Source organism: Loxodonta africana, chromosome 21 (assembly GCF_030014295.1).
Source record: "Loxodonta africana isolate mLoxAfr1 chromosome 21, mLoxAfr1.hap2, whole genome shotgun sequence".
Lineage (NCBI taxonomy): Eukaryota > Metazoa > Chordata > Mammalia > Proboscidea > Elephantidae > Loxodonta > Loxodonta africana.
In genome coordinates this window covers 807,077-821,088 of record NC_087362.1, presented here as the reverse complement: position 1 = coordinate 821,088, position 14,012 = coordinate 807,077, and the positions used below count along the sequence as shown (strand labels likewise).

General features: G+C 37.4%; 1 protein-coding gene and 1 non-coding gene across 5 annotated transcripts in view; one reads left to right on the top strand and one right to left on the bottom strand.

The window, feature by feature from the left end:
* ENPP6 (ectonucleotide pyrophosphatase/phosphodiesterase 6) overlaps positions 1-14,012 on the bottom strand; it is a 337,158-nt gene that overhangs the window by 173,023 nt on the left and 150,123 nt on the right. The gene's annotated exons all lie outside the window — the stretch shown is intronic.
* TRNAK-UUU (transfer RNA lysine (anticodon UUU)) lies at positions 2,602-2,674 on the top strand. The gene has a single exon. It is a non-coding gene; the product is annotated as a tRNA-Lys (tRNA).

Sequence of the window (14,012 nt, the reverse complement as noted above, 5' to 3'; positions counted from 1 at the left end):
ATGAAATGTTTCAGAGACTCGTCACTGTTCTTTATCGATGCGTAGTATTCCATTGTGTGAATATACCACAATTTATTTACCCATTCATCCGTTGACGGACATCTTGGTTGCTTCCAGCTTTTTGCTATTGTAAACAGAGCTGCAATAAACATGGGTGTGCATATGTCTGTTTGTGTGAAGGCTCTTGTATCTCTAGGGTATATTCCGAGGAGTGGGATTTCTGGGTTGTATGGTAGTTCTATTTCTAACTGTTTAAGATAACGCCAGATGGATTTCCAAAGTGGTTGTACCATTTGACAATCCCACCAGCAGTGTATGAGAGTTCCAATCTCTCCGCAGCCTCTCCAACATTTATTATTTTGTGTTTTTTGGATTAATGCCAGTCTAGTTGGTGTGAGATGGAATCTCATCGTAGTTTTAGTTTGCATTTCTCTAATGGCTAATGATCGAGAGCATTTTCTCATGTATCTGTTGGCTGCCTGAATATCTTCTTTAGTGAAATGTGTGTTCATATCCTTTGCCCACTTCTTGATTGGGTTGCTTGTCTTTTTGTGGTTGAGTTTTGACAGAATCATGTAGATTTTAGAGATCAGGCGCTGGTCTGAGATGTCATAGCTGAATATTCTTTCCCAGTCTGTAGGTGGTCTTTTTACTCTTTTGGTGAAGTCTTTAGATGAGCATAGGTGTTTGATTTTTAGGAGCTCCCAGTTATCTGGTTTCTCTTCATCATTTTTGGTAAGTTTTGTATTCTGTTTATGCCCCGTATTAGGGCTCCTAGGATTGTCCCTATTTTTTCTTCCATGATCTTTATCGTTTTAGTCTTTATGTTTAGGTCTTTGATCCACTTGGAGTTAGTTTTTGTGCATGGTGTGAGGTATGGGTCCTGTTTCATTCTTTTGCAAATGGATATCCTGTTATGCCAGCACCATTTGTTAAAAAGACTATCACTTCCCCAATTGACTGACACTGGTCCTTTGTCAAATATCAGCTGCTCATACATGGATGGATTTATATCTGGGTTCTCAATTCTGTTCCATTGGTCTATGTGCCTGTTGTTGTACCAGTACCAGGCTGTTTTGACTACTGTAGCTGTATAATAGGTTCTGAAATCAGGTAGAGTGAGGCCTCCCACTTTCTTCTTCTTTTTCAGTAATGCTTTGCTTATCCGGGGGTTCTTTCCCTTCCATATGAAATTAGTGATTTGTTTCTCTATCCCCTTAAAATATGACATTGGTATTTGGATTGGAAGTGCGTTATATGTATAGATGGCTTTTGGTAGAATAGACATTTTTACTATGTTAAGTCTTCCTATCCATGAGCAGGGTATGTTCTTCCACTTAAGTATGTCCTTTTGAATTTCTTGTAGCAGAGTTTTATAGTTTTCTTTGTATAGGTCTTTTACATCCTTGGTAAGATTTATTCCTAAGTATTTTATCTTCTTGGGGGCTACTGTGAATGGTATTGATTTGGTTATTTCCTCTTCGGTGTTCTTTTTGTTGATGTAGAGGAATCCAAGTGATTTTTGTATGTTTATTTTATAACCTGAGACTCTTCCAAACTCTTCTATTAGTTTCAGTAGTTTTCTGGAGGATTCCTTAGGGTTTTCCATGTATACGATCATGTCATCTGCAAATAGTGATAGCTTTACTTCCTCCTTGCCAATCTGGATACCCTTTATTTCTTTGTCTAGCCTAATTGCCCTGGCTAGGACTTCAAGTACGATGTTGAATAAGAGTGGAGATAAAGGGCATCCTCCCATAGGGTTTTAAAGGAGTAGCTGGTGGATTCGAACTGCTGACCTTTTGGGCAACAGCCAGGCTCTTAAGCACTGTGCCACCAGGGCTCCTAGAAATTATTTGCATTATGATTTTGCTTGGATCCTGACGAAACCTGCAAGGCTTAGGGCAAAGTTTCATAGGGACTGAAGACAGTCCGACACCAGCCACTCTAATCTTGATCCGTTCTAAAATACCTCTCCCACCTGGCCCTCTGCCTGTGCCTTCTTTTCCTCTTATTTTGTTCTATTGTTTAAAGTTCAAGTTCTTACCTGTGACAACTGTCACTTCCTAAACTGTGCTTCAGAAACAAGAAACACATTCACCAAGTTACTCAGACAAGGATCAGATAAATTTTTTCTAATATAAAGTAATGCTGCTTATAATTTTAAAAATAAGAAAAAAAGAGGAGACCTATTTTTAATGTTTGCTAGGTTGAAAACACATCATTGTTTATATTTGTTTGAGTTGTGGGTTATTATTATTGTTCTAAAAAAAGAAGAAAAGAAGGCAGACAGGAAGAGAGGAAGGAAGGAAGGGAGAAGGTGCAGATGTACTGATGAGCTGCCGTGACACTGACCATCACACACACTAAAAGAAGACTTTCTTCCCATGGTGAGTGAGGGCTCAAGGAGGCAGCAGACCCAGCTAGACATGCTCCTCTATATCAGTTCCTGAGCAGTTTAGGGTTTTCTGGACTGTTGGAGCCAGTGTAATAGTGCAAGTCCAGATGACTGTGTCAGGGTAGCCCCTCTGGCCCTACGTTCACTTTAGGAAAGGTTAAACACCCCATGTTTTAAAAATGAGTATGAAAGAAGCCTCCAACACCCAGATAGCTCAGTCAGTAAAGCATCAGACTTTTAATCTGAAGGTCCAGGGTTTGAGTCCCTGCTTGGGCATTTGTTCATAGATCACCTAATAGTATACCAAAATGTTACAAAAGAGGCATCCACTTCTCTCTACCCCTAGCAGGGGATACACCCAAATTATGGCTCCCTGAAAGCCTTGTCCAAAGGTTGAGGATGACAACTCTGAACTAACTCACTCTAGCTTAGCGTATCCACAGATCATGACAGATTCCCAAGGCTCTACGGATATTGCTGTGATGTGCCTGGGGTGGGAGAGTCATTAATATGCATCATATTTGTTTTATGATGATGTTGAAGGTCATATTGTTGCATGATAACATTTAGATAGTTTCTCTAAAGTTTTGAATCAGTAAATTATGTAAATAACCATGTCCAAAAAAAATTTTTTTTTTCATATCAATATCTGAAAAGAGAAAGAAACATATGGAATGGAGCTTAAACCAATAAATCCCATTGTTGCTCATGGTCATACCCCTGGTCTTGTATTTTCTGGCTTAGAAAAGGTTGAAAATATAAGCTCAGTAGGCCATGAATCAGGAAAATGTGGTTAATATTAAGTGCCCAAAATCTTTTGGTTCAAGACCTTGCAGGTTTATTATCTAGATGTCCTCCCTTGGGGGTGATTATCAGTACCTAATACTTATCATTGATTCTTGCCGCTTGTTTTTGAAGGGTCGGCAATGGTGTAAGGCGATTGCCCACAGAGGTTTTACCCAGATAGTGCAGAAGAATGAAACATTTCCTCTGGACCTTGGAATCATTTTTTCCCTGAAAGTTGTTCCAGGTCTTGCTAGGGAGACTCATGGTCACTCAGGAATGTGTTTCCCAGATCAGTCAGCCCCTGCTGTCTCGCCTCCATAGAGGGGAGGAAAGGTGCAAAGAAAGAGTCCTGATCTTGGAGAAAGAAGACACAATTCCAGACTCTAGATTTTGGCATTGTGCAATTGTGTGATTCTGAACAAATTGCCTTTCTGTGCTTCAGTTTTCTCCTCTTAAAAGTGACTGAAGATTTAAGGTCCTTTCTAGCTCTAAAATCAATGAGATTTGAAAGTGGTGGCTCATGTCAGCCTGCATTGGCCCATGCTGGCACATTTCAACCCCTATCTTTCCTAAAATTAGCAGTTTTAGCTCCTCAAAATTCTTGCCAAAACCCTTAACTATGGCAAATGTTTCACCTGCCCTCTCTATGGCCAGGCTCTGGAATTAGGATTTTAATACATTTTAAAAGATTATAATTATGCAGAATATGTTCTATATTCAAACAAAATTGTTTTTCAAAAGTAAAAGGTGATATAAGAACATTTTCAGATAAGCAAAGCTGAGAGAATCAGTCAACAACAGACCTGTACTACAAGAAATACTAAGTGTGATGTGATAGATCACTTTTGTGAGGCCTTTGAAGCCATGATCTTGTAACTCCCGCCCAAGTGATTGGGTGGGACTGTGTGATGATAGGGTAATTGTGGCCCACCAAAGGTATCGGTCAGTTTTGCCATCCCGCTGGGTTTGAAATGAGCCACTCCAGAGGCAGGAAAGAGAATAATTCCACTGCCACCAAGGAAGAACAGCCAGGAGCCAGCAAGGCCTTTGGACCCGGGATTCCTGTGCTGAGAAGATACTGGAAGCAAGAGACCAAGATAAACAGTGAGCCGTAACCCTAAGTTGGTAAGAAGTGGTGACAGGAGAGACCTGGCAGCAGAAGACAGCTCAGTGGGCTTCCCAGCCCACAGAGAGAGAAAGCTGAGTGCCTTTGGGTAGAGACCTAGGGCCAGAGAGAGGCGTGCCTTTTAGCACAGCAGAAAAGAGGCTGTCCTGATGGAAGAACTATATCCTGAGTGTTCCTGAGCCTGAATTGTAACCTGTTACCTCCCTAGTAAACCCCATAACCATGAGTATTGACTGAGTTCTGTATGGCCATTGCAATGAATCATCAAGCTCAGTAGAGAGTGCTGTGGGAGGGAAAATTAGTTTCAGAGTTGGTAAAGATGGCATAGAGAGGAGGCATGTCTGACCTCCATCTCATAGGAATCAGTCTTGAGCTGTTGATCTTGATTCTCCTTCCCCCTTGTGAAGTTAGAGGAGGTCAGACACTGCCCCTACACTGTTTTTACACTGAGGAATGTTCTTCATGATGAAGGAAAATAATAAAAGAGGAAAACTAAGATTAATAGGAAAGAATAGAGATGATCAAAGACAATCAAAAATGGTAAATGGTGGGTAAATATAAAAGACTATGTATAAAAATATATATATGCCCTTAAAAACAAATCATTGTTTAAAGCAAAAATAATAGTGATATTAGGGGGAACTGAGCTTCCGTTAAAGGTGATGAAAAAAATTTGGTAATGGATAATGGTGATGGTTTCACAACATGATCAACATAATTAATGTCCCTGAATCGTACATGTAAAAATGTTGTAATGGCAAATGTACGTGTGTGTGTTTACCACAAAAAATAATAACAATGTATCATGGCATTTATCACTTATGAAGAATTAAAAGATATGAAAAAAATAGCATAAAAGACAGAGATAGAATACTTAAATTGTCCAGATTGGTCAGTGTACTGTTGTGAGGGTTTTTTCATTTAATGAAGAGAAAAGAGTTAGGTATGAAGAGGAAAATGTTAAGTGATAAAATGTTAAAACTAAGTAGACTGTAATAAGGATGCACATTGTAATCTCCAGAGCAACCACTAAAAATAATGCAAAGAGGTACAGCTAAAAAGCCAGTAGAGAAAACAAAATGGAATACTAAAAATACTCAATTAACCCAAAAGAAGGCAGGAAAAGATCATCAAAGTAATGAAAACAGGTGAGACAGATAAAGGATAAATACCTAGATGCTAGACTTAAACCAAACCTTGTCAGTAATTGTTAGATGTAGTGGACAAAACACTCCAAATAAAAGGCGAGGATTGTCACACTGGATTAAATAGGAGACTCAACTATCAGCTTTCTAAATAAGATGCACATTAAATATAAAGACACAGGTCAGTTGAATAGAAAATATATATCATGGAAAACTTGATTATATTAGAGGAAGACAGTGTGGACTTCAAAAGAAGGAATATTGGACACAAAGAGGAATATTTCATAATCATAAAAGGGTCAACTCATCAGAAAAGCATAAAATCAATAAATACACTTGCACTTACTAACAGAGTTTAGCTTCCAACGTACATGAAAAGCAACCTGACAGAAATAAAGGAGAAATAGACAACTCCACAATTATAGTTGGAGATTTTAATACTCCTCTCTCAGCAATTGATAGAAAAAGTAGATTAAAAAAATCAGTAAAGTTATAGAAAATTTAAACAGGATGATCCACCAAACATGACATAATTGATATTTATAGGATACTACATCCAATGACAGAATACATTTTCTAAGTGAATATAGAGACTATGGTAGATACAATATGATAGATGGTGCCACATAGTAAGTAGACTATATTCCTAACCATAAAAGAAGTCTCAATAATTTCAAAAGATTGAAATATTATGTGTGTTCTTTGACTGCAATGGAACACAATTAGAAATCATTAACAATATGATATGTATAAAATGTCAGATATTTGAAATTAAACCACACACTTCTAAATAACCCATGAGTCAAAGAAAAAAACCACAAGAAAAATTAGAAAATATTTTAAACTGAATGATAATTAAAATAACAATATATCATAATCTGTGGTGTATTGCTAAAACAGTGTTTAGAGGGAAGTTTATACAGTAAATACTTGTATTTTGAGAGAACAAAGTTACAAAACTCAGTGGTCTGTTTTCAACTTAAGAAACCAATATTGAAACATATTAAAAAAAAAAAAAAAAAAAAAACAGGAGAGAATGGCTCCAGAAAGCAACCAAAATAAAACACCAGGTGACCTTCTGCTAGAAGGAAAGGCACTAGAACTACCTGACAGGGAATTCAGAACTCTAATATTCAGGGTTCTTCAAAGATGAAGGAAAATGCAAACAAAAATAAGAAAAAATAGACAAAATCATGAAAAGACAGACAAAACAATGGAAGAAATCAGGAAAATAATACAGGAAAAAAATATCAAAATGAACACACAACTAGAATCATACAAAAAACAGCAATTAGAAATCCAAAAGATAAACAAGATTTCAGAAATGAATGGAGCAATAAGTCTTAGGAACAAATGTGAAGCAATGGAAGACAGGATAAGTGAAATAAAAGACAAATCCTTAGACATGACTTTGTTTGAGGAAAAATCAGAGAAAAGCATGAAGAAACCCTGAGAATGATGTGGGATACAAAAGCAAAATTTGCGTGTGATCTGTGTTCCAGAACAGGGGGAGAAAATGTAAAACACAGAGAGAATAATTGAAGATTTGCTGACAGAAAACTTCCCTAATATCATGAATCACGAAAAGCCAACCATACAAGAAGTTCAATGAACGCCATAGAGGATAGGCCCCAAAAGAAAAACACCAAGACATAACGTAATTACACTCACTAAAACCAAAGACAAAGAAAGAACCGAGATCAGTTCAAGAAAAACAAAAAGTCACATACAATGGGGAAACAATAAGAGTAAGATCTGATTACTCAGCAGAAACCATGGAAGCAAGAAGGCAATGGGATGACATATATAAAATCTTGAAAGAAAAAAAGTCACCAACTAAGAATAATAAAAAAAAAAAAAAAAAAGAATAAAATACCCTGCAAAACTCTCTCTCAAATATGGTGGTGAAATTAGGACATTTCCAGACAAACAGAAATTAAGAGACTACATAAAACCAAACCAAACTTATAAGAATTATTAAAGGGAATCCTTCAGTTAGAGAACCAACAACATCAGACAACAACATGAATCTAGCACATAAGACAGCATCAGCCAGATACCAACTTAGATAGTGAACTCTCAAGGATAAAAAAAAAAAGCTAAAAAACTTACAACAAGGAACCAGGCATCAATCTATAAATGACAACATCAGAACAAGAAAAGAGGGCCTAAATGGTGTAGGTATAGCACTTCCAAATGGAGACGAAGTGAAGGCGATATCAAAGAATAAAACTCTGGTTTAAACTTAAGAAGTTAGAGGTAAATTTCAAGGTAACCACAAAGGTAACAAACCTACTGATCAAAATAAAGAAGAAAAACAAAGTCTCAGTAAACACAAAACCTACAAAAACAAAGAAACAAACAAAAAACACACAAAAGGAATTCAGAACAAAAGAGTAAGAGAAACAAAGAAAGCATCAGCACCACACACACACACAAAAACTACAAAATAACAGCAATAAACTCACACTTATCAATAATCACACTGAAGGTAAACAGCTTAAATACACCCATAAAGAGACAGAGAGTGAAGAATGCATTAAAAAAAAAAAAAAAAAAGGCCCATCAATATGCCCTCTACAAGAGACACACCTCAGAAATGGAGACATAAATTTATTAAAAACCAAAGGATGGAAAAAATATATCAAGCAATTGCCAAAAAACAGTAGGAGTGACAATACTAAATTCAGATAAAATAGACTTAAAAACAAAATTCACCGTAAAAGACAAAGGAGTACCTTATATAATGATTAAAGGGACAATCCACCAAGAAGACACACCCATAGTAAATGTCTATGCACTTAATGACAGGGCTCCAAAATACATAAAATACACAAAATACATAAAACAAACTCTAATAGCACAGAAAAGAGAAATTGATAGTTCCACCATAATAGTGGGAGACTTTGACACACCACTCTAGGTAAAGGACAGAACATCTAGAAAGAAACTCAACAAAGATATAGAAGATCTAAAAGACACAATTAACCAACCTGACCTCATAGATACATACAGAACACTCCACCCAACAGCAGCAGAGTACACATTCTTTTTCAATGCACATGGAACATTCTCCAGAATAGACCACATCTTAGACCACAAAATCCTCAACAAAATCCAAAACATTGAGATAATACGAAGTATCTTCTCTGATCACAATGCCAAAGCAGACATTAATAACAGGAAGTGCAAGTGAAAAAAATCAAACATGTGGAAACTGAATAACACCCTGCTTAAAAACCACTGGGCAATAGAAGAAATCAAAGATGGAATAAAAAATTCCTAGAATCAAATGAGAATGAAAACATGTCATACCCAAACCTTTGGGACACAGCAAAGGTAGTGCTCAGAGGTCAATTTAGAGCAGTAAATGCACACATCGAAAAGGAAGAAGGGGACAAAATGAATACATTAGTTACACAACTTGAACAAACAGAAAGAGAACAACAAAAGAAGCCCACAGCCACCAGAAGAAAGGAAATAACAAAGATCAGAGCAGAAATAAATGAGATAGAGAATAGAAAAATAATAGAAAGAATCAAAACCAAACGTTGGTTCTTTGAAAGGATCAACCAAATTGACAAACCATTGGTCAAACTGACAAAAGAAAAACAGCAAAGGATGCAAATAACCCAAATAAGAAATGAAATGGGGGACATTACAAATGACTCAACTGAAATAAAAGAATCATAACAGAGTACTATGAAAAATTATACTCCAACAAATTTGAATATCTAGAGGAAATGAATAAATTTCTAGAAACACATTACCTACCCAAACTAACACAAACTGAGGTAGAAAACCTGAACAGACCCATAACAAGAGAAGAGTTTGCAAAGGTAACTAAAGAAAAAAAAGAAAAAACTCCCAACCAAAAAAGCCCTGGCCCAGATGTCTTCGCTGGAGAATTCTACTAATCTGTCAGAGAAGACCTTACACTAGTGTTACTCAAACTATTTCAGAACATAGAAAAAGAAGGGATACTTTCAAATTTATTCTATGAAGCCAGCATAATCCACACCAGGCAAAGATACCACAGAAAAAAGAAAATTACAGACCACTGTCTCTCACGAATATAGATGCAAAAATTCTCAATAAGATTCAGCAGCGTATCAAAAAAAAAAAAAAAAAATACACCCTGACTGAGTGGGATTCATACCAGGTGATGTGGTGAATATGTTTTACATGTGGCAAGGACGTGAATTTTGGGGGGCCAAAAGGTGAAATATCATGGATTGAATTGAGCCTGCCCAAAATATCTGTCAACTTGGCTATGTCATGAGTCCCTTGTATGATTGTATGATTTCTACCATTGTATCATCTGATGTGATTTCCCTATGTGTTGTAAATCCCATCACTGTGATGTAATAAGATGGATTAGTTTCCACTATATTGATGAGGTTTACAAGATTAGATAGTGTCTTAAGCCAATCTCTGTTGAGATATAAAAGAGAGGAGCAAGCAGAGAGACAGGAAGACCTCATACCACCAAGAAAGCAGTACCAGGAGAAGAGCACATCCTTTGGACCTGAGGTTCCTGCACTGAGATGCTCCCAGACCAAGGGAAGACTGATGACAAGGACTTTCCTCCAGAGCCAACAAAGATAGAAAGTCTTCCCCTGGAGCTGGCACCCTGAATTTGGACTTCTGGCTTACTGGACTGTGGAAGAATAAACTTCTCTTTGTTTAAGCCACCCACTTGTGGTATTTCTGTTATAGCAGCACTACATTACTAAGATACCAGGTATGCAAGGATGGCTCAACATTAGAAAATCTATCAATGTAATCCACCACATAAATAAAACAAAAGAATCACAGGATCATCTTAATTGATGCAGAAAAGACCTTCAACAAAGTCCAACACCCATTCTTGATAAAAACTCTCAATAAAATAGGTATAGAAGGGAAATTCTTCAACATAATAAAGAGCATCTATACAAAACCAACAGTCAACATCATTCTCAATGGAAAGAGGCTGAAAACATTCCCCTTGAGAACAGGAACAAAACAAGGATGCCCTTTATCACCACTCCTGTTTAACACTGGGCTGGAAGTCCTAGCTAGAGTAAAAAGCCAAAAAAAAAAAAAGAAAGAAAATCATTCATATTGGCAAGGAAGAAGTAAAACCGACACTTTTGCAGACAATATGATACTATACATAGACATACACATAGAAAAGACAAAACACTCTGGGAGAAAACTACTGGAACTAACAGAAAAATTCAGCAGAGTAGGAGGATACAAGATCAACATACACAAATCAGTTGGATTCCTATACAAAAGTAAAGAGAACTACGAAAAGGAAATCAGGAAAACAATATCATTTATAATAGCCCCTAAAAAAAAAAAAACTTAGCTATAAATCTAACCAGTTACATAAAATACCTATACAAAGAAAACTACAAAACACTACTGCAAGAAACCAAAATAGACCTACATAAATGAAAAAACATACCGTGCTCATGAATAGGTAGACTTAACATTGTGAAAATGTCAATTCTACCCAAAGCGATCTACAAATACAATGCAATCCCAACCAAATACCAAAAGCATTTTTTAAAAAGATGGAAAAACTAATCATTAACTTTCTATGGAAAGGGAAGAGGCCCCAGATAAGTAAAGCACTACCGAAGAAGGAGAATAAAGTAGGAGGACTTGCACTACCTGGTCTCAGAACCTACTATACAGCTACAGTAGTCAAAACAGCCTGGTACTGGTACAAAAAAAGACACATTGACCAATGGAACAGAATTGAGTACTGTCTTAGGCTGGGTTTTCTAGAGAAGCAAAACCAAGCATATAAATATATATATAAAGAGAGATTTATATCAAGGAAATGGTTCACGAGGTTGTAGAGGCTGGAACGTCCCAAGTCTATGAATCAGGATAGAGGCTTCTCCTGATTCAAATAGCTGCAGGGGCTGGCAAACCCAAGATTTGCAGGTCAGAGAGCAGGGCTTTTGCTCACAGGGTGCGAAGATCGATGAATCCCAAGATTGGCAGGCAAGACAGCAGGCAAGCTGCTAGTTCATGCCCCAAGAGCCAAACATCAGATGAGTAAGAGCCACCTACGGGATCCAGAATGAGCAAAAGCTCTCTAACCTTGTCAGAACGTCCGCTTATATTTGGATACACATCACGTACCCAAGGAAACTCCCTTTCAACTGATTGGCTACTCACAGCAGATCCCATCATAGGGGTGATCATATATCAAATCTCAACAAGGAAGTAAACACGTTATACAACTGACAAAACACTGAGAATCAGGGCCTAGCCAAGTTGAAACACAACATTAACCATCACAAGAACTCAAATGAAAACTCATCCATCTACAGTCACCTGGTTTTTGACAAAGTCCCAAAATCCATCAAATGAGGAAAAGATAAATTTTTAAACAAACGGTGCTGGCAAAACCGAATGTTCATATGCAAAAAAAAAATGAAACAGGGTCCATACCTCACATCACACATAAAAACTAATTCAAAATGGATCAAAGACCTAAATATAAAACCAAAAACTATAAAGATCAAAGAAGAATCAATAGGATCAATGCTAGAGGCCCTAATACATGGCATTAACAGGATACAAACCACAACTAACAACACACAAACACCAGAAGATAAGTGAACTGGGATCTTCTAAAAAGTAAACACTTTCTCATCAAAAAAAAAAAAAAAATGACTTCACCAAATAGTAAGAGAACTTACAGACCGGTAAAAAAAACTGGCTATGACAAATCCAACAAAGGTACAATCTCTAAAATCTATAGGAAAATCCAACACCTCTACAACAACAAAAAAAGTCCAATTTAAAAGTGGGCAAAAGATATGAACAGATACTTCACCAAAGGAAACATTCAAGCCGCTTACAGATACATGAGGAAAGGCTCACAATCACTAGTCACCTCTACAACAACAACAAAAAAAATCCAATTTAAAAGTGGGAAAAAGATATGAACAGACACTTCACCAAAGAAAACATTCAAGCCGCTTACAGATACATGAGGAAAGGCTCACGGTCACTAGCCATTAGTGAAATGTAAATCAAAACTACAATGAGATACCATCTCACCCCGATATTACTGGCATGAATCAAAAAAACAAAAAATAACAAATGTTGGAGAGGCTGTGGGGAGATTTGAACTCTTATACACTGCTGGTGGAAATGCAAAATGGTATGATCATTTTGGAAAATGATATGGCGCTTTTTTAAAAAGCTAGAAATACAAATACCATATGATTCAGCAATCCCACTCCTAGAGAAATAAGAGCTGTCACATGAATAGACATATGACACCCATGTTCATATCAGAATTGTTCACAACAGCAAAAAGATGAAAACAAACTAGGTGCCCATCAATAGAGGAATGGATAAACAAACTATGGTACATGCCCAGAGTGGAATACTCTGCAATGAAAAATAACTATGATGAATCTGCAAAGCATCTCACGACGTGGATGAATTAGTCAATTACAAAAGGACAAATATTGTATGAGACCACTACTATAAAAACTCATAAGGTTTACTCACAAAAAGAAACAATGGTCATGGTTTGATAGCTTGATTGTTATGAGGGAGAGAAAGGGTAGGAGGGAAAAACACTAAATAGACAATGTTGTTGTTGTTGTTAGGTGCCGTCGAGTCAGTTCCGACTCAGCGACCCTATGCACAACAGAACAAAACACTGCCCGGTCCTGCACCATCCTTACAATCGTTGTTATGCTTGACCCCATTGTTGCAGCCATTGTGTCAATCCACCTTATTGAGGGTCTTCCTCTTTTCCGCTGACCCTGTACTCTGCCAAGCATGATGTCCTTCTCCACGGACTAATCCCTCCTGACAACATGTCCAAAGTATGTAAGACACAGTCTCGCCATCCTTGCTTTTAAGGAGCATTCTGTTTGTACTTCTTCCAAGACAGATTTATTCATTCTTCTAGCAGTCCATGGTATATTCAACATTCTTCGCCAACACCACAATTCAAAGGCATCAATTCTTCTTTGGTCTTCCTTATTCATTGCCCAGCTTTCACATGCATAAGTGGTAACGTTGATGAAGGGTAAGACAGTACACAATACTGGGGAAGCCAGCACATCTTTTCAAAGTCAAGGTCATGGAAGCTCCATACCCAGTCATAGACACATCCAAACTTCCTGAGGGATCAAATTACTGGGTTGAGGGCTGTGGGGATCATGGCCTTGGGAAACACCTAGCTCAACTGGCATAACATAGTTTATAAAAAAACGTTCTACCTTCTACTTTGGAGAGTAGTACCTGGGGTCTTAAAAGCTTGTGAGCAGCCATCTAAGATAGTCCAATGGTCTCACTCTGTCTGAAGCAAGGGGGAGTGAAGAAAACCAAAGAGACAAAGGGGAAGATTGGCCCAAAGGACTAACGGACCACAACTACCACAGCCTCCACCAGACTGAGTCCAGCACAACGAGATGGTGCCTGGCTACCACCACCAACTGCTCTGACTGAGATCATAATACAGACAGAGTCCCAGACAGTGCTGGAGAAAAATGTAGAACAAAATTCTAACTCACAAAAAAAAAGA